We start from the raw sequence: 10,000 nt of genomic DNA on the forward strand, positions 1-10,000 counted from the left end.
ACCGTCACAAACTGTACAAGTCTGCATATGTATCAAAATGCAAGAATTGTAGGTTATTGGAACGTTTAATTATTTACAAAACAAAACTTTAAATGTTTATTTAACAAAACGTAAATGTAAATTAATTACAATAAACAAAACGTGAATGTAACGTTTTGTTTTGTTTTGTTTTTTAAAATAATTAAACGTTCCAATAACCTAAAATTCTGGGGGTTTTTTCATTCTGAATTTTTGAAAGTTCGCTATAGTCTATCTGGTTTTTTTTTCTGCCTATGTATATAATGATAGGCTTTTCAGGGTAATATTGCTTATATAAATACTGCGTGGAGTGTGATACACTGTCCATAGTAGAACTGTTACGCTATGCTTGTGAAGGCCGCTAAACTACAGTACATATTTGTGTAGAGTAACAGTAAAATGCTGTCCATGTAGATGTTCATGTTTCTGTACAGCGAGCAGAACGTTCAATGCAGCTTTATCAATGTGAGTACTACACACAGATAACGTAGCGTCTTGGCAACACAGACGTTTGCATATTCGTAGATATACAGACAGATAGGCAGACAGACACATGCACACACACACACACACACACACACACACACACACACACACACACACACACACACACACACACACACACACACACACACACACACACACACACACACACACACACACACACACACACACACACACACCCCTCCGCCCACTTCACAACACATACACGGAGTCCCAGAAGCAAAGATCGGCCTGTGACATTTTTAACGTCCATTATTCCAGATAAAAATGTCATTGAAAAAACAACATTTTTTTGCGAGCGCCTGTGTGGGGAACGACCAAATTGCAATGTGACTGTGTACTGAGCGTGAGAACACCACAATGTGGTGAGATAGGTCCCGCTATCATCCCATCACGCTCCGTCAGTCTCTGATAACCTATCTGCTCTTGTGTTCTATCCTGTTAGAACCTTCGTACTTTTAGTTTGAACGATCTTCTTGCTAAGAAATCTGTCACAAAAATGAAATTGCAACCAATGCAGGGGCTCACTCACTCTGTGTAGACCTGTTTCTCTTATTAAAGAGAAGACACGGTATGTCCGAACGAGCGTTGTTTCAAGCACAAGCTATATTTCGTTTCTTTGCAAAGAGAACACAAGTTCGACACACAAAGAAAAACCAACAAAACAAACCTGACCCACCATACGCATACATAAATGAATAAATAAAAAAGATAAAGTAAATTGGTTTATTATTATATACGTAAATTAGGCAGTAAATAATTGTATCTGCAATATTGGATGTAGACCTCAAAAGCACTCTTCAAGTTCGGGTTGAAGATCTGCTGATATGCTTTTTGTGAGTCGAGTGTCTGTCAACATCAAGCACTGTGTTTATTAAAGATGACTTCTTTCCCGGCCCGTAGTGTAAAACACACACACACACACACACGCCATGTCAAGCAGCACAGACAAGGTCAGACTGTTACACGGGATGTCAAGCAGCACAGACAGGGTCAGACTGTACACGGGATGTCAAGCAGCACAGACAGGGTCAGACTGTCACACGGGATGTCAAGCAGCACAGACAGGGTCAGACTGTCACACGGGATGTCAAGCAGCACAGACAGGGTCAGACTGTCACACGGGATGTCAAGCAGCACAGACAGGGTCAGACTGTCACACGGGATGTCAAGCACCACAGACAGGGTCAGACTGTCACACGGGATGTCAAGCAGCACAGACAGGGTCAGACTGTCACACGGGATGTCAAGCAGCACAGACAGGGTCAGACTGTCACACGGGATGTTCAGCACGACAGACAGGGTCAGACTGTACACGGGATGTCAAGCAGCACAGACAGGGTCAGACTGTCACACGGGATGTCAAGCAGCACAGACAGGGTCAGACTGTACACGGGATGTTCAGCACCACAGACAGGGTCAGACTGTACACGGGATGTCAAGCAACACAGACAGGGTCAGACTGTCACACGGGATGTCAAGCAGCACAGACAGGGTCAGACTGTCACACGGGATGTTCAGCACGACAGACAGGGTCAGACTGTACACGGGATGTCAAGCACCACAGACAGGGTCAGACTGTCACACGGGATGTCAAGCAGCACAGACAGGGTCAGACTGTACACGGGATGTCAAGCACCACAGACAGGGTCAGACTGTACACGGGATGTTCAGCACGACAGACAGGGTCAGACTGTCACACGGGATGTTCAGCACGACAGACAGGGTCAGACTGTCACACGGGATGTCAAGCACCACAGACAGGGTCAGTCTGTACACGGGATGTCAAGCATCACAGACAGGGTCAGACTGTACACGGGATGTTAAGCACCACAGACAGGGTCAGACTGTCACACGGGATGTCAAGCACCACAGACAGGGTCAGACTGTCACACGGGATAAGAGCATCCTTCCACTTGGACACATACCTGTATGTTCTTGCTGCTCTCTTTGGGGATAGGACATTTTCCCCACAATGTTGTTACTGACACCATTTTATTAAGCAAACTAACTAATTCCACACGCAAACCTCACTCTGCACAGAACGTAGCCACTGTCACAATGTTGAATGTTGGTATGTATCCACATGGAATTCAGTATGCCATTTTCCTATGTAAAGGCCTGGATATATCTTTGAGGGTGTACGTGATCATGATTTACACGGAAAGGACGACATCTTTAAAGCCACATCATGCATGAGTGAACGCTACTGCAGGCCGAATGACATCAATGACGACAGACGTCACGCGTCAGTTACACTCTTACACGCGGAACAGGCTTCTGAAATCGTCCATCTTTGTCACCAGAAACATTTCAGACGGGAGCACTATTCCTTGTGGTCAAATTCAGACATGGAAGGTTTGGGGTTCGATACCCGGCCCAGCTGCACCTGATGGAATAAGGACTCGGATCAACTCCTAGGTCAACTTATGTGCAGACTTGCCCCCTAAAACGTAAAAACACCGGCACGGTTGGCCTAGTGGTAAGGCGTCCGCCCCGTGATCGGGAGGTCGTGGGTTCGAACCCCGGCCGGGTCATACCTAAGACTTTAAAATTGGCAATCTAGTGGCTGCTCCGCCTGGCGTCTGGCATTATGGGGTTAGTGCTAGGACTGGTTGGTCCGGTGTCAGAATAATGTGACTGGGTGAAACATGAAGCCTGTGCTGCGACTTCTGTCTTGTGTGTGGCGCACGTTATATGTCAAAGCAGCACCGCCCTGATATGGCCCTTCGTGGTCGGCTGAAGCAAACAAACAAACAAACAAACGTAAAACCCACTCGAGCAATAACACGTGTACGTAAGAGTTGCACCCCGTGAATGCAAAAGAAGGAGAACATTTCTATATGTTACACACATTACAAGTGTATATACATTCAAAGAAAAAGAATAGAATATAATAATGTAAAACAGTTAATTCAAAGTGCCTGTGTGACAAAAGATTATAATGTATTCCTCCGCGCTCACGTTGCACTGTCGGTCAACGTCCTTTGCACAAAACATGGCGAGTCCATGGAAATCTGATAGGCTGTCGCAAATATATATCGTTAGCCACAGTGTAAACAACACGAAAGTGGTAGATTGCTTTGGGCAAAGAAAATGTTTTGATACTGCTACCTTTTCAACAAGCGAGCCATCTCATCCTGTTGAGTTTGATACTGCTACCTTTTCAACAAGCGAGCCATCTCATCCTGTTGAGTTTGATACTGCTACCTTTTCAACAAGCGAGCCATCTCATCCTGTTGAGTTTGATACTGCTACCTTTTCAACAAGCGAGCCATCTCATCCTGTTGAGTTTGATACTGCTACCTTTTCAACAAGCGAGCCATCTCATCCTGTTGAGTTTGATACTGCTACCTTTACAACAAGCGAGCCATCTCATCCTGTTGAGTTTGATACTGCTACCTTTTCAACAAGCGAGCCATCTCATCCTGTTGAGTTTGATACTGCTACCTTTTCAACAAGCGAGCCATCTCATCCTGTTGAGTTTGATACTGCTACCTTTTCAACAAGCGAGCCATCTCATCCTGTTGAGTTTGATAGTCTCACGAATGCTTCCAGTTACATTCAGTAAAAAGCACTATCTTCTGTCTATATGTTCGAATGATGTAAATTGACCGTGCAGCGGCTTTTTGCTTGATTGTTTATTTCTGATGTTTTGTTTGTTTGCTTTTAGTGTGTGTGTGTGTGCGCGCGCGCGCGCGCGCGCGCGTGTGTGTGTGTGTGTGTGTGTGTGTGTGTGTGTGTGTGTAGGGGGGGGGGGGGGGACTGAGAACAACTGAGAACAAAGTGATACGGTTTAGGATAAGATTTTACATAGTCCTGTGAGGTTACCCTCATGGAAATTCGGGCTGCTTTCTCCCTGGGGAAGGCAAGCTGCCATACAGTATACGGCGCTACCCGTTTTTACATTTAGTCAAGTTTTGACTAAATGTTTTAACATAGAGGGGGAATCGAGACGAGGGTCGTGGTGTATGTGTGTGTGTGTTTGTGTGTGTGTGTCTGTCTGTCTGTCTGTGTGTGTGTGTGTGTGTCTGTGTGTCTGTCTGTCTGTCTGTCTGTCTGTGTGTGTAGAGCGATTCAGACCAAACTACTGGACCGATCTTTATGAAATTTTACATGAGAGTTCCTGGGTATGATATCCCCGAACGTTTTTTTCATTTTTTTGATAAATGTCGTTGATGACGTCATATCCGGCTTTTCGTGAAAGTTGAGGCGGCACTGTCACGCTCTCATTTTTCAACCAAATTGGTTGAAATTTTGGTCAAGTAATCTTCGACGAAGCCCGGACTTCGGTATTGCATTTCAGCTTGGTGGCTTAAAAATTAATTAATGACTTTGGTCATTAAAAATCTGAAAATTGTAAAAAAAAATATTTTTTTTATAAAACGATCCCAATTTACGTTCATCTTATTCTCCATCATTTGCTGATTCCAAAAACATATAAATATGTTATATTTGGATTAACAACAAGCTCTGAAAATTAAATATATAAAAATTATTATCAAAATTTTTTTCGAAATCAATTTAAAAACACTTTCATCTTATTCCTTGTCGGTTCCTGATTCCAAAAACATATAGATATGATATGTTTGGATTGAAAACACGCTCAGAAAGTTAAAACGAAGAGAGGTACAGAAAAGCGTGCTATCCTTCTCAGCGCAACTACTACCCCGCTCTTCTTGTCAATTTCACTGCCTTTGCCACGAGCGGTGGACTGACGATGCTACGAGTATACGGTCTTGCTGAAAAATTGCAGTGCGTTCAGTTTCATTCTGTGAGTTCGACAGCTTGACTAAATGTTGTATTTTCGCCTTACGCGACTTGTTGTTTGTTCCTGCATAAGTGTATTCATGTTTCCAAGCCCCGAGACTTTCGCTGTGAACTTGGGTTCTTTATCGTGTGCACTGATGCGTGCACACGGGGATGTTCGGACACCGAGAAGAGTCTGCACAAAGTTGACTCTGGGAAATAAACCCCTCGCCAACGTGGGGATCGAACCCAAGCCGATAGCGACAACTGGTTTTGAAACTAGCTCCCGACTGAGCTATTTCCCCGCCAGAGTGAGAATGGTGGTGCCAGAGTGAGAATAGTGGTGCCAGAGTGAGAATGGTGGTGCCAGAGTAAGAATGGTGGTGCCAGAGTGAGAATGGTGGTGCAAGGGTGAGAATGGTGGTGCCAGGGTGAGAATGGTGGTGCCAGAGTGAGAATGGTGGTGCCAGGGTGAGAATGGTGGTGCCAGAGTGAGAATGGTGGTGCCAGAGTGAGAATGGTGGTGCCAGAGTGAGAATGGTGATGCCAGAGTGAGAATGGTGGTGCCAGAGCGAGAATGGTGGTGCCAGGGTGATAATGGTGGTGTCAGAGTGAGAATGGTGGTGCCAGGGTGAGAATGGTGGTGCCAGGGTGAGAATGGTGGTGCCAGGGCGAGAATGGTGGTGCCAGAGTGAGAATGGTGGTGCCAGGGTGAGAATGGTGGTGCCAGGGTGATAATGGTGGTGCCAGGGTGATAATGGTGGTGCCAGAGTGAGAATGGTGGTGCCAGGGTGAGAATGGTGGTGCCAGGGTGAGAATGGTGGTGCCAGGGTGAGAATGGTGGTGCCAGGGTGATAATGGTGGTGCCAGGGTGAGAATGGTGGTGCCAGGGTGAGAATGGTGGTGCCAGGGTGAGAATGGTGGTGCCAAGGTGAGAATGGTGGTGCCAGAGTGAGAATGGTGGTGCCAGGGTGAGAATGGTGGTGCCAGGGTGAGAATGGTGGTGCCAGGGTGAGAATGGTGGTGCCAGAGTGAGAATGGTGGTGCCAAGGTGAGAATGGTGGTGCCAGAGTGAGAATGGTGGTGCCAGAGTGAGAATGGTGGTGCCAGAGTGGTGAGATGTGACAGACAAGGGCGGTGCCAAAAGGACATCATCATGAAAATGATGGCCGTATTCCAATAAGTTTTGTTTTGTGTGTAAAACACACACGCGCTCACGAGTATCGTAATTTTAAACTTTCTGAAGTTCTACACTACAAGTATTATCTATTTTTGGACATCGCAGATTGTGAACACCTTAAAACAGCGCTTCTATACCACTCAAAATTCCTAGTTTTTGGAGTACGATCGCGTTTACCTTTTCTGGTGTTATTTTTCAAAATAGGGCTAGTGGTACGGTTTAACTAACGACACATTTAATTTGAGATAGTCAGGTGTTAAATCCGTGTTTGAGCCAATATTTGACGTATTTATTTGAAATTTAGCATTCCAAATGGTTTTTGTGTTTTGTCTGTCGGCGACACCGAAAGAGAGAGTGAGAGAGAGAAAAAGAGAGACAGACAGACAGACAGACAGACAGACAGACAAAAAGACAAAAAGACAACAGACAGACAGACAGACAGACAGACAGACAGACAGACAGACAGACAGACAGACAGACAGACAGACAGACAGACAGACAGACAAACAGACATTCTTGGGTACAGAAAGACAGAGATAGCTAGACACAGAGACTGTTCTTCTTCTTCAGCGTTCGATAACAGAGAGAGAGAGAGAGAGAGAGAGAGAGAGAGAGAGAGGGGGAGAGAGGGAAAGAGAGAGAGATATTGAGAGAGAGAGATATATTGAGAGAGAGAGAGAGAGAGAGAGAGAGAGAGAGAGAGAGAGAGAGAGAGAGAGAGAGAGGTCAAAGCATCTCTTCAGTTCTGTCTAGCCTTAAAGAAAACGTGTCGCATGCTATCAGGTCATCAATTGTAAATTGTGTAAGCAGCAGCAGAGAGAGATCAAATCAAATCAAATCAAATTTTATTTTTCGAGGGTTGTGGCATAAGCAATACAACGAGCTTTTTTTCCAACCAGCCCTCGCCCAGAGAGGGGACTAATCTAACACATATTTACACGGACATTCACGTAGAAAAGAGAAAAAACTTGACTAAATGTAACAAAAAGTAGGAAAAAAACAGCAACATATGAATATTTACACATTACATATTATACACAAATATTAAGCGTCATATATATGTAACGTAGTGAGAACAATGCTGAATAAACATGCATGAGTAAATGTGTTATCAAAACTTTGAGTGTTTTTGTGTGGATATAATTAACACCGATGCTTTGGACAAATGAAAATATAACTAAACGAAGCCTTCCATCACTGTGATTTTTCGTATTTTAACATTAAATACAATGAAAGGTGTTTTTTGAAAGTATTGAGACTCATTGGGAATCTCACAAATTCCGGGAGAGAATTCCACATGACGCTACCAGAATGCTCAAACTTGACTTGAAGAGATCTATCCTTGGAATTGGGACGTTAAACTTTCGGTTTGGTTTGACTTTAAAGTTTGCAACGAAAGTACGTGGTGCGGCCGGAAAGTATTTTGTGAAGGAGCACGCTTTCATTTAATTTAAATCTTTCTCTTGATGGGAGAATCTTAAATTTTTTATAATCATCAAATACAAGACTGGATTGTTTCAGTAAAATTAGTTTCAGCGCTCGTCTATGTAAACTATTCAATGGTTTCAAAATATTAGCACTGGCAGAGTCCCAGATGGTTAGATAATAATCCGTGATGAGAGAGAGAGAGAGAGAGAGAGAGAGAGAGAGAGAGAGAGAGAGAGAGAGAGAGAGAGAGAGAGAGAGAGAGAGAGAGAGGTCAAAGCATCTCTTCAGTTTTGACTAGCTTAAAAAAAAACGTGACGCATGCTATCAGGTCATCAATTGCAAATTGTGTAACCAGCAAAGTTTACATGAAGAACTCGACACAAAGTCTTTTCAAATTTCTAAAGTACAAAGTACAGGGCTTCACTGTCACCAAAATAGACAGCCTTGATCTACAAAACAGCGCGCGACTGACAGCCAATAACTCGTAATGTTATTCATGAACCACTGAATTCACGGCAACAGCTTTGTCAATTTTACCGACCCGAGAAGAAAACGCGACTGTTTAAAACAATAAAATGTTCAGCGGGAAAAACAGCAAGATACTTAATGCTGGAGACTGGAACAAAGTGCACACTCACAGACACAGACACAGACGCGCAAAAACACACTTACAGACACGCATGTACATTCACAGACGCTCAAGCACACATACAGACCAGGGCCGGACTAGGTAAGTACCAGGGGGGGGGGGGGGGGTTACAGATGGGGGTACAGGGGGCGAAGCCCCCTTGGTGGGTTTTTTTTATGTTTATGGAGGGAAAGGAAGCCTCTCCTTGAACGAAAAAGGTAAATTCGACAGCAAGCTGTATAGGCAATGAAGAAGAATTGATCCAGATGCAACCCCCCTCCCTCACCCACACACACACACAAAAGCGTTTTGGAGGTACATGCTTAAGCCCGGGGGGGGGGTTGCGCAACCCCCCCCCCCCTAGTCCGGCCCTGGAAACATGCATCAGTGTACACTCACAGACGCACAAACACACTTACAGACACACAGGCGCAATCCTAAAAACAATCACAGACACACGCACACACTTACATACATAGAGACACCCTAACAGACACACTCACATACATAGAGACACCCTAACAGACACACTCACATACATAGAGACACCCTAACAGACACACTCACATACATAGAGACACACTAACAGACACACTCACATACATAGAGACACCCTAACAGACACACTCACATACATAGAGACACCCTAACAGACACACTCACATACATAGAGACACACTAACAGACACACACTCACATACATAGAGACACCCTAACAGACACACACTCACATACATAGAGACACACTAACAGACACACACTCACATACATAGAGACACCCTAACAGACACACACTCACATACATAGAGACACCCTAACAGACACACACTCACATACATAGAGACACCATAACAGACACACTCACATCACATACATAGAGACACACTAACAGACACACACTCACATACATAGAGACACCCTAACAGACACACACTCACATACATAGAGACACACTTACAGACACACACTCACATACATAGAGACACACTTACAGACACACACTCACATACATAGAGACACCCTTACAGACACACACTCACATACATAGAGACACACTAACAGACACACTCACATCACATACATAGAGACACACTAACAGACACACACTCACATACATAGAGACACCCTAACAGACACACACTCACATACATAGAGACACACTAACAGACACACACTCACATACATAGAGACACACTAACAGACACACACTCACATACATAGAGACACACTAACAGACACTCACTCACATACATAGAGACACCCTAACAGACACACACTCACATACATAGAGACACACTAACAGACACACTCACATACATAGAGACACCCTAACAGACACACACTCACATACATAGAGACACCCTAACAGACACACACTCACATACATAGAGACACACTAACAGACACACACTCACATACATAGAGACACCCTAACAGACACACACTCACATACATAGAGACACCCTAACAGACACACTCACATCACATACATA

Source organism: Littorina saxatilis, linkage group LG16 (assembly GCF_037325665.1).
Source record: "Littorina saxatilis isolate snail1 linkage group LG16, US_GU_Lsax_2.0, whole genome shotgun sequence".
Lineage (NCBI taxonomy): Eukaryota > Metazoa > Mollusca > Gastropoda > Littorinimorpha > Littorinidae > Littorina > Littorina saxatilis.